Source organism: Taudactylus pleione, unplaced genomic scaffold (assembly GCF_031769625.1).
Source record: "Taudactylus pleione unplaced genomic scaffold, aTauple2 ptg000016l, whole genome shotgun sequence".
Lineage (NCBI taxonomy): Eukaryota > Metazoa > Chordata > Amphibia > Anura > Myobatrachidae > Taudactylus > Taudactylus pleione.
The window spans coordinates 16,259,265-16,286,884 of record NW_028284418.1 but is presented as its reverse complement, the minus strand read 5'-3'; the positions used below and the strand labels follow the sequence as shown (position 1 = coordinate 16,286,884).

Sequence of the window (27,620 nt, the reverse complement as noted above, 5' to 3'; positions counted from 1 at the left end):
AGCTACATTTGGTTGGTGGAAGCACACCTTAAGCTGTCACATGCAGTAGTTCAAAACAATTTATCATCAATTCATGATTGATCAGATATTAACCAACTGAAAAAGGATGGTGATAGTATCCTGCATTAGTCACCGAGTTCTAAACAGTTCATCATAGTTGCAACAGTCTTCTCAAACCTTTAAAATAATGATATCTGCTAACAGTAAAGATATTCAAAGTTTAATTTTGCATGAATTAATTATGTGCCCTATCAGAACTAATATTTTACTACTTCATGCATCTCAATTTCTTTTGTTATTTCAATGAAAATAAACAAAATGCAATTCAATAAAAAATATGAATTTCTCATCGATTTTATGTTTAATAATGAACTTTCTTTTAACCTTTGCTGACATCTTTTCAATTAATACTTTAAAACAAAAAACCCTTTAATTTTGATGTTCTAGATCTGTGAGCTATCCTAATGCTATGCACATGTGGTAGCATGACCGAGCAGTCTAAGGTGCTGGATTAAGGCTCCAGTCACTTCGGAGCTGTGGGTTCAAATCTCATTGCTGCCATATTTATTATACAAAGAGTAGGCCAGTTATTGATGTCAAACTGATTCTTTTTTTCCATTAGAAAGGATATTACCCAGCTGAAATTTGTTGGTGGAAGATTCCTCTAGCTACTCAACAGTTCATCATTGTTACAAGAGACTTCCCAAATGTTTTAAAAATGTTATCTGCTACCAGTCAAGATGAGCCAAAATTAAGTTGGCATGAAGTAATTAGAAGTAATATCATAACTAATATTTAATTACTGAGTTGTCTTATCATACAATTAGAGATGGAAATGTTGGCAACGTGACTCATTGGTATAAATTGATGGATTTATATTCCGATTTCTCTAACTTTTCTATCACTCTGGATTTTAATCTCACAGCTGTCTATTTTAGGCATTTGAATAATACTTCAAAGTTGTTTGGATACATCAGTTGCGCTAAATGAAGGAAATTTGAAGTCAAATATAATCATTACTTGTTAAATGTACCTGGCTTCTTTTGCATTTTATCTCAGCTTTTCCTGACTTTGGGTAAAGTTTTGAATGACATTCCAGATATGAGAGCTAAAATATTTTAAAGTGTACAGCAGGTTGTAGGATGACAGAGCTATTCAAGCCACTGGAATCAAATCCCACTGCTGCCATATTTATTCTCCAAGGAGAAGATCCAGTGATATATACCAAAGTATTTTCCTAAAGTAGATAAGGTATAAAAGAAACTAAACTTGGTTGGTGGAAGCACACCTTAAGCTGTCACATGCAGTAGTTTAAAACAATTTATCATCAACTGATGATTGATCAGATATTAACCAACTGAAAAGGAGAAGATCCAGTGACTTATATCAAAGTGGTTTCCTAAAGTAGATAAGGTATAAAAGAAGCTACATTTGGTTGGTGGAAGCACACCTTAAGCTGTCACATGCAGTAGTTCAAAACAATTTATCATCAATTCATGATTGATCAGATATTAACCAACTGAAAAAGGATGGTGATAGTATCCTGCATTAGTCACCGAGTTCTAAACCGTTCATCATAGTTGCAACAGTCTTCTCAAACCTTTAAAATAATGATATATGCTAACAGTAAAGATATTCAAAGTTTAATTTTGCATGAATTAATTATGTGCCCTATCAGAACTAATATTTTACTACTTCATGCATCTCAATTTCTTTTGTTATTTCAATGAAAATAAACAAAATGCAATTCAATAAAAAATATGAATTTCTCATCGATTTTATGTTTAATAATGAACTTTCTTTTAACCTTTGCTGACATCTTTTCAATTAATACTTTAAAACAAAAAACCCTTTAATTTTGATGTTCTAGATCTGTGAGCTATCCTAATGATAAGCTCATGTGGTAGCATGGCCGAGCGGTCTAAGGTGCTGGATTAAGGCTCCAGTCTCTTCGGAGGTGTGGGTTCAAATCCCACTGCTGCCAGATTTATTATACAAAGAGTAGGCCAGTTATTGATGTCAAACTGAATCTTTTTTTCCATTAGAAAGGATATTACCCAGCTGAAATTTGTTGGTGGAAGATTCCTCTAGCTACTCAACAGTTCATCATTGTTACAAGAGACTTCCCAAATGTTTTAAAAATGTTATCTGCTAACAGTCAAGATGAGCCAAAATTAAGTTGGCATGAAGTAATTAGAAGTAATATCATAACTAATATTTAATTACTGAGTTGTCTTATCATACAATTAGAGATGGAAATGTTGGCAACGTGACTCATTGGTATAAATTGATGGTTTTATGTTCCGATTTCTCTAACTTTCCCTTCACTCTGGATTTTAATCTCACAGCTGTCTATTTTAGGCATTTGAATAATACTTCAAAGTTGTTTGGATTCATCAGTTGCGCTAAATGAAGGAAATTTGAAGTCAAGTATAATCATTACTTGTTAAATGTACCTGGCTTCTTTTGCATTTTATCTCAGCTTTTCCTGACTTTGGGTAAAGTTTTGAATGACATTCCAGATATGAGAGCTAAAATATTTTAAAGTGTACAGCAGGTTGTAGGATGACAGAGCTATTCAAGCCACTGGAATCAAATCCCACTGCTGCCATATTTATTCTCCAAGGAGAAGATCCAGTGATATATACCAAAGTGGTTTCCTAAAGTAGATAAGGTATAAAAGAAGCTAAATTTGGTTGGTGGAAGCACACCTTAAGCTGTCACATGCAGTAGTTTAAAACAATTTATCATCAACTGATGATTGATCAGATATTAACCAACTGAAAAGGAGAAGATCCAGTGACTTATATCAAAGTGGTTTCCTAATGTATATAAGGTATGAAAGAAGCTACATTTGGTTGGTGGAAGCACACCTTAAGCTGTCACATGCAGTAGTTCAAAACAATTTATCATCAATTCATGATTGATCAGATATTAACCAACTGAAAAAGGATGGTGATAGTATCCTGCATTAGTCACCGAGTTCTAAACAGTTCATCATAGTTGCAACAGTCTTCTCAAACCTTTAAAATAATGATATCTGCTAACAGTAAAGATATTCAAATTTTAATTTTGCATGAACTAATTATGTGCCCTATCAGAACTAATATTTTACTACTTCATGCATCTCAATTTCTTTTGTTATTTCAATGAAAATAAACAAAATGCAATTCAATAAAAAATATGAATTTCTCATCGATTTTATGTTTAATAATGAACTTTCTTTTAACCTTTGCTGACATCTTTTCAATTAATACTTTAAAACAAAAAACCCTTTAATTTTGATGTTCTAGATCTGTGAGCTATCCTAATGATATGCACATGTGGTAGCATGGCCGAGCGGTCTAAGGCGCTGGATTAAGGCTCCAGTCTCTTTGGAGGCATGGGTTCAAATCCCACTACTGCCATATTTATTATACAAAGAGTAGGCCAGTTATTGATGTCAAAGTGATTCTTTTTTTCCATTAGATAGGATATTACCCAGCTGAAATTTGTTGGTGAAAGATTCCTCTAGCTACTCAACAGTTCATAATTGTTACAAGAGACTTCCCAAATGTTTTAAAAATGTTATCTGCTAACAGTCAAGATGAGCCAAAATTAAGTTGGCATGAAGTAATTAGAAGTAATATCATAACTAATATTTAATTACAGAGTTGTCTTATCATACAATTAGAGATGGAAATGTTGGCAACGTGACTCATTGGTATAAATTGATGGATTTATATTTCGATTTCTCTAATTTTTCTATCACTCTGGATTTTAATCTCACAGCTGTCTATTTTAGGCATTTGAATAATACTTCAAAGTTGTTTGGATACATCAGTTGCGCTAATTGAAGGAAATTTGAAGTCAAATATAATCATTACTTGTTAAATGTACCTGGCTTCTTTTGCATTTTATCTCAGCTTTTCCTGACTTTGGGTACAGTTTTGAATGACATTCCAGATATGAGAGCTAAAATATTTTAAAGTGTACAGCAGGTTGTAGGATGACAGAGCTATTCAAGCCGTTGGAATCAAATCCCACTGCTGCCATATTTATTCTCCAAGGAGAAGATCCAGTGATATATATCAAAGTGGTTTCCTAAAGTAGATAAGGTATAAAAGAAGCTAAATTTGGTTGGTGGAAGCACACCTTAAGCTGTCACATGCAGTAGTTTAAAACAATTTATCATCAACTGATGATTGATCAGATATTAACCAACTGAAAAGGAGAAGATCCAGTGACTTATATCAAAGTGGTTTCCTAAAGTATATAAAGTATGAAAGAAGCTACATTTGGTTGGTGGAAGCACACCTTAAGCTGTCACATGCAGTAGTTCAAAACAATTTATCATCAATTCATGATTGATCAGATATTAACCAACTGAAAAAGGATGGTGATAGTATCCTGCATTAGTCACCGAGTTCTAAACAGTTCATCATAGTTGCAACAGTCTTCTCAAACCTTTAAAATAATGATATCTGCTAACAGTAAAGATATTCAAATTTTAATTTTGCATGAACTAATTATGTGCCCTATCAGAACTAATATTTTACTACTTCATGCATCTCAATTTCTTTTGTTATTTCAATGAAAATAAACAAAATGCAATTCAATAAAAAATATGAATTTCTCATCGATTTTATGTTTAATAATGAACTTTCTTTTAACCTTTGCTGACATCTTTTCAATTAATACTTTAAAACAAAAAACCCTTTAATTTTGATGTTCTAGATCTGTGAGCTATCCTAATGCTATGCACATGTGGTAGCATGACCGAGCAGTCTAAGGTGCTGGATTAAGGCTCCAGTCACTTCGGAGCTGTGGGTTCAAATCCCATTGCTGCCATATTTATTATACAAAGAGTAGGCCAGTTATTGATGTCAAACTGATTCTTTTTTTCCATTAGAAAGGATATTACCCAGCTGAAATTTGTTGGTGGAAGATTCCTCTAGCTACTCAACAGTTCATCATTGTTACAAGAGACTTCCCAAATGTTTTAAAAATGTTATCTGCTACCAGTCAAGATGAGCCAAAATTAAGTTGGCATGAAGTAATTAGAAGTAATATCATAACTAATATTTAATTACTGAGTTGTCTTATCATACAATTAGAGATGGAAATGTTGGCAACGTGACTCATTGGTATAAATTGATGGATTTATATTCCGATTTCTCTAACTTTTCTATCACTCTGGATTTTAATCTCACAGCTGTCTATTTTAGGCATTTGAATAATACTTCAAAGTTGTTTGGATACATCAGTTGCGCTAAATGAAGGAAATTTGAAGTCAAATATAATCATTACTTGTTAAATGTACCTGGCTTCTTTTGCATTTTATCTCAGCTTTTCCTGACTTTGGGTAAAGTTTTGAATGACATTCCAGATATGAGAGCTAAAATATTTTAAAGTGTACAGCAGGTTGTAGGATGACAGAGCTATTCAAGCCACTGGAATCAAATCCCACTGCTGCCATATTTATTCTCCAAGGAGAAGATCCAGTGATATATACCAAAGTATTTTCCTAAAGTAGATAAGGTATAAAAGAAACTAAACTTGGTTGGTGGAAGCACACCTTAAGCTGTCACATGCAGTAGTTTAAAACAATTTATCATCAACTGATGATTGATCAGATATTAACCAACTGAAAAGGAGAAGATCCAGTGACTTATATCAAAGTGGTTTCCTAAAGTAGATAAGGTATAAAAGAAGCTACATTTGGTTGGTGGAAGCACACCTTAAGCTGTCACATGCAGTAGTTCAAAACAATTTATCATCAATTCATGATTGATCAGATATTAACCAACTGAAAAAGGATGGTGATAGTATCCTGCATTAGTCACCGAGTTCTAAACCGTTCATCATAGTTGCAACAGTCTTCTCAAACCTTTAAAATAATGATATATGCTAACAGTAAAGATATTCAAAGTTTAATTTTGCATGAATTAATTATGTGCCCTATCAGAACTAATATTTTACTACTTCATGCATCTCAATTTCTTTTGTTATTTCAATGAAAATAAACAAAATGCAATTCAATAAAAAATATGAATTTCTCATTGATTTTATGTTTAATAATGAACTTTCTTTTAACCTTTGCTGACATCTTTTCAATTAATACTTTAAAACAAAAAACCCTTTAATTTTGATGTTCTAGATCTGTGAGCTATCCTAATGATAAGCTCATGTGGTAGCATGGCCGAGCGGTCTAAGGTGCTGGATTAAGGCTCCAGTCTCTTCGGAGGTGTGGGTTCAAATCCCACTGCTGCCAGATTTATTATACAAAGAGTAGGCCAGTTATTGATGTCAAACTGAATCTTTTTTTCCATTAGAAAGGATATTACCCAGCTGAAATTTGTTGGTGGAAGATTCCTCTAGCTACTCAACAGTTCATCATTGTTACAAGAGACTTCCCAAATGTTTTAAAAATGTTATCTGCTAACAGTCAAGATGAGCCAAAATTAAGTTGGCATGAAGTAATTAGAAGTAATATCATAACTAATATTTAATTACTGAGTTGTCTTATCATACAATTAGAGATGGAAATGTTGGCAACGTGACTCATTGGTATAAATTGATGGTTTTATGTTCCGATTTCTCTAACTTTCCCTTCACTCTGGATTTTAATCTCACAGCTGTCTATTTTAGGCATTTGAATAATACTTCAAAGTTGTTTGGATTCATCAGTTGCGCTAAATGAAGGAAATTTGAAGTCAAGTATAATCATTACTTGTTAAATGTACCTGGCTTCTTTTGCATTTTATCTCAGCTTTTCCTGACTTTGGGTAAAGTTTTGAATGACATTCCAGATATGAGAGCTAAAATATTTTAAAGTGTACAGCAGGTTGTAGGATGACAGAGCTATTCAAGCCACTGGAATCAAATCCCACTGCTGCCATATTTATTCTCCAAGGAGAAGATCCAGTGATATATACCAAAGTGGTTTCCTAAAGTAGATAAGGTATAAAAGAAGCTAAATTTGGTTGGTGGAAGCACACCTTAAGCTGTCACATGCAGTAGTTTAAAACAATTTATCATCAACTGATGATTGATCAGATATTAACCAACTGAAAAGGAGAAGATCCAGTGACTTATATCAAAGTGGTTTCCTAATGTATATAAGGTATGAAAGAAGCTACATTTGGTTGGTGGAAGCACACCTTAAGCTGTCACATGCAGTAGTTCAAAACAATTTATCATCAATTCATGATTGATCAGATATTAACCAACTGAAAAAGGATGGTGATAGTATCCTGCATTAGTCACCGAGTTCTAAACCGTTCATCATAGTTGCAACAGTCTTCTCAAACCTTTAAAATAATGATATATGCTAACAGTAAAGATATTCAAAGTTTAATTTTGCATGAATTAATTATGTGCCCTATCAGAACTAATATTTTACTACTTCATGCATCTCAATTTCTTTTGTTATTTCAATGAAAATAAACAAAATGCAATTCAATAAAAAATATGAATTTCTCATTGATTTTATGTTTAATAATGAACTTTCTTTTAACCTTTGCTGACATCTTTTCAATTAATACTTTAAAACAAAAAACCCTTTAATTTTGATGTTCTAGATCTGTGAGCTATCCTAATGATAAGCTCATGTGGTAGCATGGCCGAGCGGTCTAAGGTGCTGGATTAAGGCTCCAGTCTCTTCGGAGGTGTGGGTTCAAATCCCACTGCTGCCAGATTTATTATACAAAGAGTAGGCCAGTTATTGATGTCAAACTGAATCTTTTTTTCCATTAGAAAGGATATTACCCAGCTGAAATTTGTTGGTGGAAGATTCCTCTAGCTACTCAACAGTTCATCATTGTTACAAGAGACTTCCCAAATGTTTTAAAAATGTTATCTGCTAACAGTCAAGATGAGCCAAAATTAAGTTGGCATGAAGTAATTAGAAGTAATATCATAACTAATATTTAATTACTGAGTTGTCTTATCATACAATTAGAGATGGAAATGTTGGCAACGTGACTCATTGGTATAAATTGATGGTTTTATGTTCCGATTTCTCTAACTTTCCCTTCACTCTGGATTTTAATCTCACAGCTGTCTATTTTAGGCATTTGAATAATACTTCAAAGTTGTTTGGATTCATCAGTTGCGCTAAATGAAGGAAATTTGAAGTCAAGTATAATCATTACTTGTTAAATGTACCTGGCTTCTTTTGCATTTTATCTCAGCTTTTCCTGACTTTGGGTAAAGTTTTGAATGACATTCCAGATATGAGAGCTAAAATATTTTAAAGTGTACAGCAGGTTGTAGGATGACAGAGCTATTCAAGCCACTGGAATCAAATCCCACTGCTGCCATATTTATTCTCCAAGGAGAAGATCCAGTGATATATACCAAAGTGGTTTCCTAAAGTAGATAAGGTATAAAAGAAGCTAAATTTGGTTGGTGGAAGCACACCTTAAGCTGTCACATGCAGTAGTTTAAAACAATTTATCATCAACTGATGATTGATCAGATATTAACCAACTGAAAAGGAGAAGATCCAGTGACTTATATCAAAGTGGTTTCCTAATGTATATAAGGTATGAAAGAAGCTACATTTGGTTGGTGGAAGCACACCTTAAGCTGTCACATGCAGTAGTTCAAAACAATTTATCATCAATTCATGATTGATCAGATATTAACCAACTGAAAAAGGATGGTGATAGTATCCTGCATTAGTCACCGAGTTCTAAACAGTTCATCATAGTTGCAACAGTCTTCTCAAACCTTTAAAATAATGATATCTGCTAACAGTAAAGATATTCAAATTTTAATTTTGCATGAACTAATTATGTGCCCTATCAGAACTAATATTTTACTACTTCATGCATCTCAATTTCTTTTGTTATTTCAATGAAAATAAACAAAATGCAATTCAATAAAAAATATGAATTTCTCATCGATTTTATGTTTAATAATGAACTTTCTTTTAACCTTTGCTGACATCTTTTCAATTAATACTTTAAAACAAAAAACCCTTTAATTTTGATGTTCTAGATCTGTGAGCTATCCTAATGATATGCACATGTGGTAGCATGGCCGAGCGGTCTAAGGCGCTGGATTAAGGCTCCAGTCTCTTTGGAGGCATGGGTTCAAATCCCACTACTGCCATATTTATTATACAAAGAGTAGGCCAGTTATTGATGTCAAAGTGATTCTTTTTTTCCATTAGATAGGATATTACCCAGCTGAAATTTGTTGGTGAAAGATTCCTCTAGCTACTCAACAGTTCATAATTGTTACAAGAGACTTCCCAAATGTTTTAAAAATGTTATCTGCTAACAGTCAAGATGAGCCAAAATTAAGTTGGCATGAAGTAATTAGAAGTAATATCATAACTAATATTTAATTACAGAGTTGTCTTATCATACAATTAGAGATGGAAATGTTGGCAACGTGACTCATTGGTATAAATTGATGGATTTATATTTCGATTTCTCTAATTTTTCTATCACTCTGGATTTTAATCTCACAGCTGTCTATTTTAGGCATTTGAATAATACTTCAAAGTTGTTTGGATACATCAGTTGCGCTAATTGAAGGAAATTTGAAGTCAAATATAATCATTACTTGTTAAATGTACCTGGCTTCTTTTGCATTTTATCTCAGCTTTTCCTGACTTTGGGTACAGTTTTGAATGACATTCCAGATATGAGAGCTAAAATATTTTAAAGTGTACAGCAGGTTGTAGGATGACAGAGCTATTCAAGCCGTTGGAATCAAATCCCACTGCTGCCATATTTATTCTCCAAGGAGAAGATCCAGTGATATATATCAAAGTGGTTTCCTAAAGTAGATAAGGTATAAAAGAAGCTAAATTTGGTTGGTGGAAGCACACCTTAAGCTGTCACATGCAGTAGTTTAAAACAATTTATCATCAACTGATGATTGATCAGATATTAACCAACTGAAAAGGAGAAGATCCAGTGACTTATATCAAAGTGGTTTCCTAAAGTATATAAAGTATGAAAGAAGCTACATTTGGTTGGTGGAAGCACACCTTAAGCTGTCACATGCAGTAGTTCAAAACAATTTATCATCAATTCATGATTGATCAGATATTAACCAACTGAAAAAGGATGGTGATAGTATCCTGCATTAGTCACCGAGTTCTAAACAGTTCATCATAGTTGCAACAGTCTTCTCAAACCTTTAAAATAATGATATCTGCTAACAGTAAAGATATTCAAATTTTAATTTTGCATGAACTAATTATGTGCCCTATCAGAACTAATATTTTACTACTTCATGCATCTCAATTTCTTTTGTTATTTCAATGAAAATAAACAAAATGCAATTCAATAAAAAATATGAATTTCTCATCGATTTTATGTTTAATAATGAACTTTCTTTTAACCTTTGCTGACATCTTTTCAATTAATACTTTAAAACAAAAAACCCTTTAATTTTGATGTTCTAGATCTGTGAGCTATCCTAATGATATGCACATGTGGTAGCATGGCCGAGCGGTCTAAGGCGCTGGATTAAGGCTCCAGTCTCTTTGGAGGCATGGGTTCAAATCCCACTACTGCCATATTTATTATACAAAGAGTAGGCCAGTTATTGATGTCAAAGTGATTCTTTTTTTCCATTAGATAGGATATTACCCAGCTGAAATTTGTTGGTGAAAGATTCCTCTAGCTACTCAACAGTTCATAATTGTTACAAGAGACTTCCCAAATGTTTTAAAAATGTTATCTGCTAACAGTCAAGATGAGCCAAAATTAAGTTGGCATGAAGTAATTAGAAGTAATATCATAACTAATATTTAATTACAGAGTTGTCTTATCATACAATTAGAGATGGAAATGTTGGCAACGTGACTCATTGGTATAAATTGATGGATTTATATTTCGATTTCTCTAATTTTTCTATCACTCTGGATTTTAATCTCACAGCTGTCTATTTTAGGCATTTGAATAATACTTCAAAGTTGTTTGGATACATCAGTTGCGCTAATTGAAGGAAATTTGAAGTCAAATATAATCATTACTTGTTAAATGTACCTGGCTTCTTTTGCATTTTATCTCAGCTTTTCCTGACTTTGGGTACAGTTTTGAATGACATTCCAGATATGAGAGCTAAAATATTTTAAAGTGTACAGCAGGTTGTAGGATGACAGAGCTATTCAAGCCGTTGGAATCAAATCCCACTGCTGCCATATTTATTCTCCAAGGAGAAGATCCAGTGATATATATCAAAGTGGTTTCCTAAAGTAGATAAGGTATAAAAGAAGCTAAATTTGGTTGGTGGAAGCACACCTTAAGCTGTCACATGCAGTAGTTTAAAACAATTTATCATCAACTGATGATTGATCAGATATTAACCAACTGAAAAGGAGAAGATCCAGTGACTTATATCAAAGTGGTTTCCTAAAGTATATAAAGTATGAAAGAAGCTACATTTGGTTGGTGGAAGCACACCTTAAGCTGTCACATGCAGTAGTTCAAAACAATTTATCATCAATTCATGATTGATCAGATATTAACCAACTGAAAAAGGATGGTGATAGTATCCTGCATTAGTCACCGAGTTCTAAACAGTTCATCATAGTTGCAACAGTCTTCTCAAACCTTTAAAATAATGATATCTGCTAACAGTAAAGATATTCAAATTTTAATTTTGCATGAAGTAATTATGTGCCCTATCAGAACTAATATTTTACTACTTCATGCATCTCAATTTCTTTTGTTATTTCAATGAAAATAAACAAAATGCAATTCAATAAAAAATATGAATTTCTCATCGATTTTATGTTTAATAATGAACTTTCTTTTAACCTTTGCTGACATCTTTTCAATTAATACTTTAAAACAAAAAACCCTTTAATTTTGATGTTCTAGATCTGTGAGCTATCCTAATGATATGCACATGTGGTAGCATGGCTGAGTGGTCTAAGGTGCTGGATTAAGGCTCCAGTCTCTTTGGAGCTGTGGGTTCAAATCCCACTGCTGCCATATTTATTATACAAAGAGTAGGCCAGTTATTGATGTCAAACTGATTCTTTTTTTCCATTAGAAAGGATATTACCCAGCTGAAATTTGTTGGTGGAAGATTCCTCTAGCTACTCAACAGTTCATCATTGTTACAAGAGACTTCCCAAATGTTTTAAAAATGTTATCTGCTACCAGTCAAGATGAGCCAAAATTAAGTTGGCATGAAGTAATTAGAAGTAATATCATAACTAATATTTAATTACTGAGTTGTCTTATCATACAATTAGAGATGGAAATGTTGGCAACGTGACTCATTGGTATAAATTGATGGATTTATATTCCGATTTCTCTAACTTTTCTATCACTCTGGATTTTAATCTCACAGCTGTCTATTTTAGGCATTTGAATAATACTTCAAAGTTGTTTGGATACATCAGTTGCGCTAAATGAAGGAAATTTGAAGTCAAATATAATCATTACTTGTTAAATGTACTTGGCTTCTTTTGCATTTTATCTCAGCTTTTCCTGACTTTGGGTAAAGTTTTGAATGACATTCCAGATATGAGAGCTAAAATATTTTAAAGTGTACAGCAGGTTGTAGGATGACAGAGCTATTCAAGCCACTGGAATCAAATCCCACTGCTGCCATATTTATTCTCCAAGGAGAAGATCCAGTGATATATACCAAAGTGGTTTCCTAAAGTAGATAAGGTATAACTGAAACTAAACTTGGTTGGTGGAAGCACACCTAAAGCTGTCACATGCAGTAGTTTAAAACAATTTATCATCAACTGATGATTGATCAGATATTAACCAACTGAAAAGGAGAAGATCCAGTGACTTATATCAAAGTGGTTTCCTAAAGTAGATAAGGTATAAAAGAAGCTACATTTGGTTGGTGGAAGCACACCTTAAGCTGTCACATGCAGTAGTTCAAAACAATTTATCATCAATTCATGATTGATCAGATATTAACCAACTGAAAAAGGATGGTGATAGTATCCTGCATTAGTCACCGAGTTCTAAACCGTTCATCATAGTTGCAACAGTCTTCTCAAACCTTAAAATAATGATATCTGCTAACAGTAAAGATATTCAAATTTTAATTTTGCATGAAGTAATTATGTGCCCTATCAGAACTAATATTTTACTACTTCATGCATCTCAATTTCTTTTGTTATTTCAATGAAAATAAACAAAATGCAATTCAATAAAAAATATGAATTTCTCATCGATTTTATGTTTAATAATGAACTTTCTTTTAACCTTTGCTGACATCTTTTCAATTAATACTTTAAAACAAAAAAACCTTTAATTTTGATGTTCTAGATCTGTGAGCTATCCTAATGATATGCACATGTGGTAGCATGGCCGAGCGGTCTAAGGTGCTGGATTAAGGCTCCAGTCTCTTCGGAGCTGTGGGTTCAAATCCCACTGCTGCCATATTTATTATACAAAGAGTAGGCCAGTTATTGATGTCCATTAGAAAGGATATTACCCAGCTGAAATTTGTTGGTGGAAGATTCCTCTAGCTACTCAACAGTTCATCATTGTTACAAGAGACTTCCCAAATGTTTTAAAAATGTTATCTGCTACCAGTCAAGATGAGCCAAAATTAAGTTGGCATGAAGTAATTAGAAGTAATATCATAACTAATATTTAATTACTGAGTTGTCTTATCATACAATTAGAGATGGAAATGTTGGCAACGTGACTCATTGGTATAAATTGATGGATTTATATTCCGATTTCTCTAACTTTTCTATCACTCTGGATTTTAATCTCACAGCTGTCTATTTTAGGCATTTGAATAATACTTCAAAGTTGTTTGGATACATCAGTTGCGCTAAATGAAGGAAATTTGAAGTCAAATATAATCATTACTTGTTAAATGTACCTGGCTTCTTTTGCATTTTATCTCAGCTTTTCCTGACTTTGGGTAAAGTTTTGAATGACATTCCAGATATGAGAGCTAAAATATTTTAAAGTGTACAGCAGGTTGTAGGATGACAGAGCTATTCAAGCCACTGGAATCAAATCCCACTGCTGCCATATTTATTCTCCAAGGAGAAGATCCAGTGATATATACCAAAGTGGTTTCCTAAAGTAGATAAGGTATAACTGAAACTAAACTTGGTTGGTGGAAGCACACCTTAAGCTGTCACATGCAGTAGTTTAAAACAATTTATCATCAACTGATGATTGATCAGATATTAACCAACTGAAAAGGAGAAGATCCAGTGACTTATATCAAAGTGGTTTCCTAAAGTAGATAAGGTATAAAAGAAGCTACATTTGATTGGTGGAAGCACACCTTAAGCTGTCACATGCAGTAGTTCAAAACAATTTATCATCAATTCATGATTGATCAGATATTAACCAACTGAAAAAGGATGGTGATAGTATCCTGCATTAGTCACCGAGTTCTAAACCGTTCATCATAGTTGCAACAGTCTTCTCAAACCTTTAAAATAATGATATCTGCTAACAGTAAAGATATTCAAATTTTAATTTTGCATGAAGTAATTATGTGCCCTATCAGAACTAATATTTTACTACTTCATGCATCTCAATTTCTTTTGTTATTTCAATGAAAATAAACAAAATGCAATTCAATAAAAAATATAAATTTCTCATCGATTTTATGTTTAATAATGAACTTTCTTTTAACCTTTGCTGACATCTTTTCAATTAATACTTTAAAACAAAAAAACCTTTATTTTTGATGTTCTAGATCTGTGAGCTATCCTAATGATATGCACATGTGGTAGCATGGCCGAGCGGTCTAAGGTGCTGGATTAAGGCTCCAGTCTCTTCGGAGCTGTGGGTTCAAATCCCACTGCTGCCATATTTATTATACAAAGAGTAGGCCAGTTATTGATGTCAAACTGATTCTTTTTTTCCATTAGAAAGAATATTACCCAGCTGAAATTTGTTGGTGGAAGATTCCTCTAGCTACTCAACAGTTCATCATTGTTACAAGAGACTTCCCAAATGTTTTAAAAATGTTATCTGCTACCAGTCAAGATGAGCCAAAATTAAGTTGGCATGAAGTAATTAGAAGTAATATCATAACTAATATTTAATTACTGAGTTGTCTTATCATACAATTAGAGATGGAAATGTTGGCAACGTGACTCATTGGTATAAATTGATGGATTTATATTCCGATTTCTCTAACTTTTCTATCACTCTGGATTTTAATCTCACAGCTGTCTATTTTAGGCATTTGAATAATACTTCAAAGTTGTTTGGATACATCAGTTGCGCTAAATGAAGGAAATTTGAAGTCAAATATAATCATTACTTGTTAAATGTACCTGGCTTCTTTTGCATTTTATCTCAGCTTTTCCTGACTTTGGGTAAAGTTTTGAATGACATTCCAGATATGAGAGCTAAAATATTTTAAAGTGTACAGCAGGTTGTAGGATGACAGAGCTATTCAAGCCACTGGAATCAAATCCCACTGCTGCCATATTTATTCTCCAAGGAGAAGATCCAGTGATATATACCAAAGTGGTTTCCTAAAGTAGATAAGGTATAAAAGAAGCTAAATTTGGTTGGTGGAAGCACACCTTAAGCTGTCACATGCAGTAGTTTAAAACAATTTATCATCAACTGATGATTGGTCAGATATTAACCAACTGAAAAGGAGAAGATCCAGTGACTTATATCAAAGTGGTTTCCTAAAGTATATAAGGTATGAAAGAAGCTACATTTGGTTTGTGGAAGCACACCTTAAGCTGTCACATGCAGTAGTTCAAAACAATTTATCATCAATTCATGATTGATCAGATATTAACCAACTGAAAAAGGATGGTGATAGTATCCTGCATTAGTCACCGAGTTCTAAACAGTTCATCATAGTTGCAACAGTCTTCTCAAACCTTTAAAATAATGATATCTGCTAACAGTAAAGATATTCAAATTTTAATTTTGCATGAAGTAATTATGTGCCCTATCAGAACTAATATTTTACTACTTCATGCATCTCAATTTCTTTTGTTATTTCAATGAAAATAAACAAAATGCAATTCAATAAAAAATATGAATTTCTCATCGATTTTATGTTTAATAATGAACTTTCTTTTAACCTTTGCTGACATCTTTTCAATTAATACTTTAAAACAAAAAACCCTTTAATTTTGATGTTCTAGATCTGTGAGCTATCCTAATCATAAGCACATGTGGTAGCATGGCTGAGCGGTCTAAGGCACTGGATTAAGGCTCCAGTCTCTTCGGAGGCGTGGGTTCAAATCCCTCTGCTGCCATATTTATTATACAAAGAGTAGGCCAGTTATTGATGTCAAACTGATTCTTTTTTTCCATTAGAAAGGATATTACCCAGCTGAAATTTGTTGGTGGAAGATTCCTCTAGCTACTCAACAGTTCATCATTGTTACAAGAGACTTCCCAAATGTTTTAAAAATGTTATCTGCTAACAGTCAAGATGAGCCAAAATTAAGTTGGCATGAAGTAATTAGAAGTAATATCATAACTAATATTTAATTACTGAGTTGTCTTATCATACAATTAGAGATGGAAATGTTGGCAACGTGACTCATTGGTATAAATTGATGGATTTATATTCCGATTTCTCTAACTTTTCTATCACTCTGGATTTTAATCTCACAGCTGTCTATTTTAGGCATTTGAATAATACTTCAAAGTTGTTTGGATACATCAGTTGCGCTAAATGAAGGAAATTTGAAGTCAAATATAATCATTACTTGTTAAATGTACCTGGCTTCTTTTGCATTTTATCTCAGCTTTTCCTGACTTTGGGTAAAGTTTTGAATGACATTCCAGATATGAGAGCTAAAATATTTTAAAGTGTACAGCAGGTTGTAGGATGACAGAGCTATTCAAGCCACTGGAATCAAATCCCACTGCTGCCATATTTATTCTCCAAGGAGAAGATCCAGTGATATATACCAAAGTGGTTTCCTAAAGTAGATAAGGTATAACTGAAACTAAACTTGGTTGGTGGAAGCACACCTTAAGCTGTCACATGCAGTAGTTTAAAACAATTTATCATCAACTGATGATTGATCAGATATTAACCAACTGAAAAGGAGAAGATCCAGTGACTTATATCAAAGTGGTTTCCTAAAGTAGATAAGGTATAAAAGAAGCTACATTTGGTTGGTGGAAGCACACCTTAAGCTGTCACATGCAGTAGTTCAAAACAATTTATCATCAATTCATGATTGATCAGATATTAACCAACTGAAAAAGGATGGTGATAGTATCCTGCATTAGTCACCGAGTTCTAAACCGTTCATCATAGTTGCAACAGTCTTCTCAAACCTTTAAAATAATGATATCTGCTAACAGTAAAGATATTCAAATTTTAATTTTGCATGAAGTAATTATGTGCCCTATCAGAACTAATATTTTACTACTTCATGCATCTAAATTTCTTTTGTTATTTCAATGAAAATAAACAAAATGCAATTCAATAAAAAATATGAATTTCTCATCGATTTTATGTTTAATAATGAACTTTCTTTTAACCTTTGCTGACATCTTTTCAATTAATACTTTAAAACAAAAAAACCTTTAATTTTGATGTTCTAGATCTGTGAGCTATCCTAATGATATGCACATGTGGTAGCATGGCCGAGCGGTCTAAGGTGCTGGATTAAGGCTCCAGTCTCTTCGGAGCTGTGGGTTCAAATCCCACTGCTGCCATATTTATTATACAAAGAGTAGGCCAGTTATTGATGTCAAACTGATTCTTTTTTTCCATTAGAAAGGATATTACCCAGCTGAAATTTGTTGGTGGAAGATTCCTCTAGCTACTCAACAGTTCATCATTGTTACAAGAGACTTCCCATATGTTTTAAAAATGTTAGATGCTACCAGTCAAGATGAGCCAAAATTAAGTTGGCATGAAGTAATTAGAAGTAATATCATAACTAATATTTAATTACTGAGTTGTTTTATCATACAATTAGAGATGGAAATGTTGGCAACGTGACTCGTTGGTATAAATTGATGGATTTATATTCCGATTTCTCTAACTTTTCTATCACTCTGGATTTTAATCTCACAGCTGTCTATTTTAGGCATTTGAATAATACTTCAAAGTTGTTTGGATACATCAGTTGCGCTAAATGAAGGAAATTTGAAGTCAAATATAATCATTACTTGTTAAATGTACCTGGCTACTTTTGCATTTTATCTCAGCTTTTCCTGACTTTGGGTAAAGTTTTGAATGACATTCCAGATATGAGAGCTAAAATATTTTAAAGTGTACAGCAGATTGTAGGATGACAGAGCTATTCAAGCCACTGGAATCAAATCCCACTGCTGCCATATTTATTCTCCAAGGAGAAGATCCAGTGATATATACCAAAGTGGTTTCCTAAAGTAGATAAGGTATAAAAGAAGCTAAACTTGGTTGGTGGAAGCACACCTTAAGCTGTCACATGCAGTAGTTTAAAACAATTTATCATCAACTGATGATTGACCAGATATTAACCAACTGAAAAGGAGAAGATCCAGTGACTTATATCAAAGTGGTTTCCTAAAGTAGATAAGGTATAAAAGAAGCTACATTTGGTTGGTGGAAGCACACCTTAAGCTGTCACATGCAGTAGTTCAAAACAATTTATCATCAATTCATGATTGATCAGATATTAACCAACTGAAAAAGGATGGTGATAGTATCCTGCATTAGTCACCGAGTTCTAAACCGTTCATCATAGTTGCAACAGTCTTCTCAAACCTTTAAAATAATGATATCTGCTAACAGTAAAGATATTCAAAGTTTAATTTTGCATGAATTAATTATGTGCCCTATCAGAACTAATATTTTACTACTTCATGCATCTCAATTTCTTTTGTTATTTCAATGAAAATAAACAAAATGCAATTCAATAAAAAATATGAATTTCTCATCGATTTTATGTTTAATAATGAACTTTCTTTTAACCTTTGCTGACATCTTTTCAATTAATACTTTAAAACAAAAAACCCTTTAATTTTGATGTTCTAGATCTGTGAGCTATCCTAATGATAAGCACATGTGGTAGCATGGCTGAGCGGTCTAAGGCACTGGATTAAGGCTCCAGTCTCTTCGGAGGCGTGGGTTCAAATCCCTCTGCTGCCATATTTATTATACAAAGAGTAGGCCAGTTATTGATGTCAAACTGATTCTTTTTTTCCATTAGAAAGGATATTACCCAGCTGAAATTTGTTGGTGGAAGATTCCTCTAGCTACTCAACAGTTCATCATTGTTACAAGAGACTTCCCAAATGTTTTAAAAATGTTATCTGCTAACAGTCAAGATGAGCCAAAATTAAGTTGGCATGAAGTAATTAGAAGTAATATCATAACTAATATTTAATTACTGAGTTGTCTTATCATACAATTAGAGATGGAAATGTTGGCAACGTGACTCATTGGTATAAATTGATGGATTTATATTCCGATTTCTCTAACTTTTCTATCTCTCTGGATTTTAATCTCACAGCTGTCTATTTTAGGCATTTGAATAATACTTCAAAGTTGTTTGGATACATCAGTTGCGCTAAATGAAGGAAATTTGAAGTCAAATATAATCATTACTTGTTAAATGTACCTGGCTTCTTTTGCATTTTATCTCAGCTTTTCCTGACTTTGGGTAAAGTTTTGAATGACATTCCAGATATGAGAGCTAAAATATTTTAAAGTGTACAGCAGGTTGTAGGATGACAGAGCTATTCAAGCCACTGGAATCAAATCCCACTGCTGCCATATTTATTCTCCAAGGAGAAGATCCAGTGATATATACCAAAGTGGTTTCCTAAAGTAGATAAGGTATAACTGAAACTAAACTTGGTTGGTGGAAGCACACCTTAAGCTGTCACATGCAGTAGTTTAAAACAATTTATCATCAACTGATGATTGATCAGATATTAACCAACTGAAAAGGAGAAGATCCAGTGACTTATATCAAAGTGGTTTCCTAAAGTAGATAAGGTATAAAAGAAGCTACATTTGGTTGGTGGAAGCACACCTTAAGCTGTCACATGCAGTAGTTCAAAACAATTTATCATCAATTCATGATTGATCAGATATTAACCAACTGAAAAAGGATGGTGATAGTATCCTGCATTAGTCACCGAGTTCTAAACCGTTCATCATAGTTGCAACAGTCTTCTCAAACCTTTAAAATAATGATATCTGCTAACAGTAAAGATATTCAAAGTTTAATTTTGCATGAATTAATTATGTGCCCTATCAGAACTAATATTTTACTACTTCATGCATCTCAATTTCTTTTGTTATTTCAATGAAAATAAACAAAATGCAATTCAATAAAAAATATGAATTTCTCATCGATTTTATGTTTAATAATGAACTTTCTTTTAACCTTTGCTGACATCTTTTCAATTAATACTTTAAAACAAAAAACCCTTTAATTTTGATGTTCTAGATCTGTGAGCTATCCTAATGATAAGCACATGTGGTAGCATGGCCGAGCGGTCTAAGGCGCTGGATTAAGGCTCCAGTCTCTTCGGAGGCGTGGGTTCAAATCCCACTGCTGCCATATTTATTATACAAAGAGTAGGCCAGTTATTGATGTCAAACTGGTTCTTTTTTTCCATTAGAAAGGATATTACCCAGCTGAAATTTGTTGGTGGAAGATTCCTCTAGCTACTCAACAGTTCATCATTGTTACAAGAGACTTCACAAATGTTTTAAAAATGTTATCTGCTAACAGTCAAGATGAGCCAAAATTAAGTTGGCATGAAGTAATTAGAAGTAATATCATAACTAATATTTAATTACTGAGTTGTCTTATCATACAATTAGAGATGGAAATGTTGGCAACGTGACTCATTGGTATAAATTGATGGATTTATATTCCGATTTCTCTAACTTTTCTATCTCTCTGGATTTTAATCTCACAGCTGTCTATTTTAGGCATTTGAATAATACTTCAAAGTTGTTTGGATACATCAGTTGCGCTAAATGAAGGAAATTTGAAGTCAAATATAATCATTACTTGTTAAATGTACCTGGCTTCTTTTGCATTTTATCTCAGCTTTTCCTGACTTTGGGTAAAGTTTTGAATGACATTCCAGATATGAGAGCTAAAATATTTTAAAGTGTACAGCAGGTTGTAGGATGACAGAGCTATTCAAGCCACTGGAATCAAATCCCACTGCTGCCATATTTATTCTCCAAGGAGAAGATCCAGTGATATATACCAAAGTGGTTTCCTAAAGTAGATAAGGTATAACTGAAACTAAACTTGGTTGGTGGAAGCACACCTTAAGCTGTCACATGCAGTAGTTTAAAACAATTTATCATCAACTGATGATTGATCAGATATTAACCAACTGAAAAGGAGAAGATCCAGTGACTTATATCAAAGTGGTTTCCTAAAGTAGATAAGGTATAAAAGAAGCTACATTTGGTTGGTGGAAGCACACCTTAAGCTGTCACATGCAGTAGTTCAAAACAATTTATCATCAATTCATGATTGATCAGATATTAACCAACTGAAAAAGGATGGTGATAGTATCCTGCATTAGTCACCGAGTTCTAAACCGTTCATCATAGTTGCAACAGTCTTCTCAAACCTTTAAAATAATGATATCTGCTAACAGTAAAGATATTCAAAGTTTAATTTTGCATGAATTAATTATGTGCCCTATCAGAACTAATATTTTACTACTTCATGCATCTCAATTTCTTTTGTTATTTCAATGAAAATAAACAAAATGCAATTCAATAAAAAATATGAATTTCTCATCGATTTTATGTTTAATAATGAACTTTCTTTTAACCTTTGCTGACATCTTTTCAATTAATACTTTAAAACAAAAAACCCTTTAATTTTGATGTTCTAGATCTGTGAGCTATCCTAATGATAAGCACATGTGGTAGCATGGCCGAGCGGTCTAAGGCGCTGGATTAAGGCTCCAGTCTCTTCGGAGGCGTGGGTTCAAATCCCACTGCTGCCATATTTATTATACAAAGAGTAGGCCAGTTATTGATGTCAAACTGGTTCTTTTTTTCCATTAGAAAGGATATTACCCAGCTGAAATTTGTTGGTGGAAGATTCCTCTAGCTACTCAACAGTTCATCATTGTTACAAGAGACTTCACAAATGTTTTAAAAATGTTATCTGCTAACAGTCAAGATGAGCCAAAATTAAGTTGGCATGAAGTAATTAGAAGTAATATCATAACTAATATTTAATTACTGAGTTGTCTTATCATACAATTAGAGATGGAAATGTTGGCAACGTGACTCATTGGTATAAATTGATGGATTTATATTCCGATTTCTCTAACTTTCCTATCACTCTGGATTTTAATCTCACAGCTGTCTATTTTAGGCATTTGAATAATACTTCAAAGTTGTTTGGATTCATCAGTTGCGCTAAATGAAGGAAATTTGAAGTCAAATATAATCATTACTTGTTAAATGTACCTGGCTTCTTTTGCATTTTATCTCAGCTTTTCCTGACTTTGGGTAAAGTTTTCAATGACATTCCAGATATGAGAGCTAAAATATTTTAAAGTGTACAGCAGGTTGTAGGATGACAGAGCTATTCAAGCCACTGGAATCAAATCCCACTGCTGCCATATTTATTCTCCAAGGAGAAGATCCAGTGATATATACCAAAGTGGTTTCCTAAAGTAGATAAGGTATAAAAGAAGCTAAATTTGGTTGGTGGAAGCACACCTTAAGCTGTGACATGCAGTAGTTTAAAACAATTTATCATAAACTGATGATTGGTCAGATATTAACCAACTGAAAAGGAGAAGATCCAGTGACTTATATCAAAGTGGTTTCCTAAAGTATATAAGGTATGAAAGAAGCTACATTTGGTTTGTGGAAGCACACCTTAAGCTGTCACATGCAGTAGTTCAAAACAATTTATCATCAATTCATGATTGATCAGATATTAACCAACTGAAAAAGGATGGTGATAGTATCCTGCATTAGTCACCGAGTTCTAAACAGTTCATCATAGTTGCAACAGTCTTCTCAAACCTTTAAAATAATGATATCTGCTAACAGTAAAGATATTCAAATTTTAATTTTGCATGAAGTAATTATGTGCCCTATCAGAACTAATATTTTACTACTTCATGCATCTCAATTTCTTTTGTTATTTCAATGAAAATAAACAAAATGCAATTCAATAAAAAATATGAATTTCTCATCGATTTTATGTTTAATAATGAACTTTCTTTTAACCTTTGCTGACATCTTTTCAATTAATACTTTAAAACAAAAAACCCTTTAATTTTGATGTTCTAGATCTGTGAGCTATCCTAATCATAAGCACATGTGGTAGCATGGCCGAGCGGTCTAAGGCGCTGGATTAAGGCTCCAGTCTCTTCGGAGGCGTGGGTTCAAATCCCGCTGCTGCCATATTTATTATACAAAGAGTAGGCCAGTTATTGATGTCAAACTGATTCTTTTTTTCCATTAGAAAGGATATTACCCAGCTGAAATTTGTTGGTGGAAGATTCCTCTAGCTACTCAACAGTTCATCATTGTTACAAGAGACTTCCCAAATGTTTTAAAAATGTTATCTGCTAACAGTCAAGATGAGCCAAAATTAAGTTGGCATGAAGTAATTAGAAGTAATATCATAACTAATATTTAATTGCTGAGTTGTCTTATCATACAATTAGAGATGGAAATGTTGGCAACGTGACTCATTGGTATAAATTGATGGATTTATATTCCGATTTCTCTAACTTTTCTATCACTCTGGATTTTAATCTCACAGCTGTCTATTTTAGGCATTTGAATAATACTTCAAAGTTGTTTGGATACATCAGTTGCGCTAAATGAAGGAAATTTGAAGTCAAATATAATCATTACTTGTTAAATGTACCTGGCTTCTTTTGCATTTTATCTCAGCTTTTCCTGACTTTGGGTAAAGTTTTGAATGACATTCCAGATATGAGAGCTAAAATATTTTAAAGTGTACAGCAGGTTGTAGGATGACAGAGCTATTCAAGCCACTGGAATCAAATCCCACTGCTGCCATATTTATTCTCCAAGGAGAAGATCCAGTGATATATACCAAAGTGGTTTCCTAAAGTAGATAAGGTATAACTGAAACTAAACTTGGTTGGTGGAAGCACACCTTAAGCTGTCACATGCAGTAGTTTAAAACAATTTATCATCAACTGATGATTGATCAGATATTAACCAACTGAAAAGGAGAAGATCCAGTGACTTATATCAAAGTGGTTTCCTAAAGTAGATAAGGTATAAAAGAAGCTACATTTGGTTGGTGGAAGCACACCTTAAGCTGTCACATGCAGTAGTTCAAAACAATTTATCATCAATTCATGATTGATCAGATATTAACCAACTGAAAAAGGATGGTGATAGTATCCTGCATTAGTCACCGAGTTCTAAACCGTTCATCATAGTTGCAACAGTCTTCTCAAACCTTTAAAATAATGATATCTGCTAACAGTAAAGATATTCAAAGTTTAATTTTGCATGAATTAATTATGTGCCCTATCAGAACTAATATTTTACTACTTCATGCATCTCAATTTCTTTTGTTATTTCAATGAAAATAAACAAAATGCAATTCAATAAAAAATATGAATTTCTCATCGATTTTATGTTTAATAATGAACTTTCTTTTAACCTTTGCTGACATCTTTTCAATTAATACTTTAAAACAAAAAACCCTTTAATTTTGATGTTCTAGATCTGTGAGCTATCCTAATGATAAGCACCTGTGGTAGCATGGCCGAGCGGTCTAAGGCGCTGGATTAAGGCTCCAGTCTCTTCGGAGGCGTGGGTTCAAATCCCACTGCTGCCATATTTATTATACAAAGAGTAGGCCAGTTATTGATGTCAAACTGATTCTTTTTTTCCATTAGAAAGGATATTACCCAGCTGAAATTTGATGGTGGAAGATTCCTCTAGCTACTCAACAGTTCATCATTGTTACAAGAGACTTCACAAATGTTTTAAAAATGTTATCTGCTAACAGTCAAGATGAGCCAAAATTAAGTTGGCATGAAGTAATTAGAAGTAATATCATAACTAATATTTAATTACTGAGTTGTCTTATCATACAATTAGAGATGGAAATGTTGGCAACGTGACTCATTGGTATAAATTGATGGATTTATATTCCGATTTCTCTAACTTTCCTATCACTCTCGATTTTAATCTCACAGCTGTCTATTTTAGGCATTTGAATAATACTTCAAAGTTGTTTGGATTTATCAGTTGCGCTAAATGAAGGAAATTTGAAGTCAAATATAATCATTACTTGTTAAATGTACCTGGCTTCTTTTGCATTTTATCTCAGCTTTTCCTGACTTTGGGTAAAGTTTTCGATGACATTCCAGATATGAGAGCTAAAATATTTTAAAGTGTACAGCAGGTTGTAGGATGACAGAGCTATTCAAGTCACTGGAATCAAATCCCACTGCTGCCATATTTATTCTCCAAGGAGAAGATCCAGTGATATATACCAAAGTGGTTTCCTAAAGTAGATAAGGTATAAAAGAAGCTAAATTTGGTTGGTGGAAGCACACCTTAAGCTGTCACATGCAGTAGTTTAAAACAATTTATCATCAACTGATGATTGGTCAGATATTAACCAACTGAAAAGGAGAAGATCCAGTGACTTATATCAAAGTGGTTTCCTAAAGTATATAAGGTATGAAAGAAGCTACATTTGGTTTGTGGAAGCACACCTTAAGCTGTCACATGCAGTAGTTCAAAACAATTTATCATCAATTCATGATTGATCAGATATTAACCAACTGAAAAAGGATGGTGATAGTATCCTGCATTAGTCACCGAGTTCTAAACAGTTCATCATAGTTGCAACAGTCTTCTCAAACCTTTAAAATAATGATATCTGCTAACAGTAAAGATATTCAAATTTTAATTTTGCATGAAGTAATTATGTGCCCTATCAGAACTAATATTTTACTACTTCATGCATCTCAATTTCTTTTGTTATTTCAATGAAAATAAACAAAATGCAATTCAATAAAAAATATGAATTTCTCATCGATTTTATGTTTAATAATGAACTTTCTTTTAACCTTTGCTGACATCTTTTCAATTAATACTTTAAAACAAAAAACCCTTTAATTTTGATGTTCTAGATCTGTGAGCTATCCTAATCATAAGCACATGTGGTAGCATGGCCGAGCGGTCTAAGGCGCTGGATTAAGGCTCCAGTCTCTTCGGAGGCGTGGGTTCAAATCCCTCTGCTGCCATATTTATTATACAAAGAGTAGGCCAGTTATTGATGTCAAACTGATTCTTTTTTTCCATTAGAAAGGATATTACCCAGCTGAAATTTGTTGGTGGAAGATTCCTCTAGCTACTCAACAGTTCATCATTGTTACAAGAGACTTCCCAAATGTTTTAAAAATGTTATCTGCTAACAGTCAAGATGAGCCAAAATTAAGTTGGCATGAAGTAATTAGAAGTAATATCATAACTAATATTTAATTACTGAGTTGTCTTATCATACAATTAGAGATGGAAATGTTGGCAACGTGACTCATTGGTATAAATTGATGGATTTATATTCCGATTTCTCTAACTTTCCCTTCACTCTGGATTTTAATCTCACAGCTGTCTATTTTAGGCATTTGAATAATACTTCAAAGTTGTTTGGATTCATCAGTTGCGCTAAATGAAGGAAATTTGAAGTCAAGTATAATCATTACTTGTTAAATGTACCTGGCTTCTTTTGCATTTTATCTCAGCTTTTCCTGACTTTGGGTAAAGTTTTGAATGACATTCCAGATATGAGAGCTAAAATATTTTAAAGTGTACAGCAGGTTGTAGGATGACAGAGCTATTCAAGCCACTGGAATCAAATCCCACTGCTGCCATATTTATTCTCCAAGGAGAAGATCCAGTGATATATACCAAAGTGGTTTCCTAAAGTAGATAAGGTATAAAAGAAGCTAAATTTGGTTGGTGGAAGCACACCTTAAGCTGTCACATGCAGTAGTTTAAAACAATTTATCATCAACTGATGATTGATCAGATATTAACCAACTGAAAAGGAGAAGATCCAGTGACTTATATCAAAGTGGTTTCCTAAAGTAGATAAGGTATAAAAGAAGCTACATTTGGTTGGTGGAAGCACACCTTAAGCTGTCACATGCAGTAGTTCAAAACAATTTATCATCAATTCATGATTGATCAGATATTAACCAACTGAAAAAGGATGGTGATAGTATCCTGCATTAGTCACCGAGTTCTAAACAGTTCATCATAGTTGCAACAGTCTTCTCAAACCTTTAAAATAATGATATCTGCTAACAGTAAAGATATTCAAATTTTTATTTTGCATGAAGTAATTATGTGCCCTATCAGAACTAATATTTTACTACTTCATGCATCTCAATTTCTTTTGTTATTTCAATGAAAATAAACAAAATGCAATTCAATAAAAAATATGAATTTCTCATCGATTTTATGTTTAATAATGAACTTTCTTTTAACCTTTGCTGACATCTTTTCAATTAATACTTTAAAACAAAAAACCCTTTAATTTTGATGTTCTAGATCTGTGAGCTATCCTAATGATATGCACATGTGGTAGCATGGCCGAGCGGTCTAAGGTGCTGGATTAAGGCTCCTGTCTCTTCGGAGGTGTGGGTTCAAATCCCACTGCTGCCATATTTATTATACAAAGAGTAGGCCAGTTATTGATGTCAAAC

The 27,620-nt window shown here is 33.1% G+C and overlaps 15 non-coding genes across 15 annotated transcripts; all 15 read left to right on the top strand.

Annotated features, from left to right (window-relative positions):
* The first annotated feature begins 1,902 nt into the window (after positions 1-1,902).
* TRNAL-AAG (transfer RNA leucine (anticodon AAG)) lies at positions 1,903-1,984 on the top strand. Its single transcript has one exon. It is a non-coding gene; the product is annotated as a tRNA-Leu (tRNA).
* A 1,341-nt stretch (positions 1,985-3,325) lies between these two features.
* TRNAL-AAG (transfer RNA leucine (anticodon AAG)) lies at positions 3,326-3,407 on the top strand. The gene has a single exon. It is a non-coding gene; the product is annotated as a tRNA-Leu (tRNA).
* Positions 3,408-6,171: 2,764 nt separating this feature from the next.
* On the top strand, positions 6,172-6,253 carry TRNAL-AAG (transfer RNA leucine (anticodon AAG)). Its single transcript has one exon. It is a non-coding gene; the product is annotated as a tRNA-Leu (tRNA).
* Positions 6,254-7,594: 1,341 nt separating this feature from the next.
* On the top strand, positions 7,595-7,676 carry TRNAL-AAG (transfer RNA leucine (anticodon AAG)). The gene has a single exon. It is a non-coding gene; the product is annotated as a tRNA-Leu (tRNA).
* A 1,341-nt stretch (positions 7,677-9,017) lies between these two features.
* On the top strand, positions 9,018-9,099 carry TRNAL-AAG (transfer RNA leucine (anticodon AAG)). Its single transcript has one exon. It is a non-coding gene; the product is annotated as a tRNA-Leu (tRNA).
* A 1,341-nt stretch (positions 9,100-10,440) lies between these two features.
* TRNAL-AAG (transfer RNA leucine (anticodon AAG)) lies at positions 10,441-10,522 on the top strand. The gene has a single exon. It is a non-coding gene; the product is annotated as a tRNA-Leu (tRNA).
* A 1,341-nt stretch (positions 10,523-11,863) lies between these two features.
* Positions 11,864-11,945, top strand: TRNAL-AAG (transfer RNA leucine (anticodon AAG)). The gene has a single exon. It is a non-coding gene; the product is annotated as a tRNA-Leu (tRNA).
* Positions 11,946-13,285: 1,340 nt separating this feature from the next.
* On the top strand, positions 13,286-13,367 carry TRNAL-AAG (transfer RNA leucine (anticodon AAG)). Its single transcript has one exon. It is a non-coding gene; the product is annotated as a tRNA-Leu (tRNA).
* Positions 13,368-14,690: 1,323 nt separating this feature from the next.
* TRNAL-AAG (transfer RNA leucine (anticodon AAG)) lies at positions 14,691-14,772 on the top strand. The gene has a single exon. It is a non-coding gene; the product is annotated as a tRNA-Leu (tRNA).
* A 2,764-nt stretch (positions 14,773-17,536) lies between these two features.
* TRNAL-AAG (transfer RNA leucine (anticodon AAG)) lies at positions 17,537-17,618 on the top strand. The gene has a single exon. It is a non-coding gene; the product is annotated as a tRNA-Leu (tRNA).
* A 2,764-nt stretch (positions 17,619-20,382) lies between these two features.
* TRNAL-AAG (transfer RNA leucine (anticodon AAG)) lies at positions 20,383-20,464 on the top strand. Its single transcript has one exon. It is a non-coding gene; the product is annotated as a tRNA-Leu (tRNA).
* A 1,341-nt stretch (positions 20,465-21,805) lies between these two features.
* On the top strand, positions 21,806-21,887 carry TRNAL-AAG (transfer RNA leucine (anticodon AAG)). The gene has a single exon. It is a non-coding gene; the product is annotated as a tRNA-Leu (tRNA).
* Positions 21,888-23,228: 1,341 nt separating this feature from the next.
* Positions 23,229-23,310, top strand: TRNAL-AAG (transfer RNA leucine (anticodon AAG)). The gene has a single exon. It is a non-coding gene; the product is annotated as a tRNA-Leu (tRNA).
* A 1,341-nt stretch (positions 23,311-24,651) lies between these two features.
* On the top strand, positions 24,652-24,733 carry TRNAL-AAG (transfer RNA leucine (anticodon AAG)). The gene has a single exon. It is a non-coding gene; the product is annotated as a tRNA-Leu (tRNA).
* Positions 24,734-26,074: 1,341 nt separating this feature from the next.
* On the top strand, positions 26,075-26,156 carry TRNAL-AAG (transfer RNA leucine (anticodon AAG)). The gene has a single exon. It is a non-coding gene; the product is annotated as a tRNA-Leu (tRNA).
* The last annotated feature ends 1,464 nt before the right edge of the window (positions 26,157-27,620 follow it).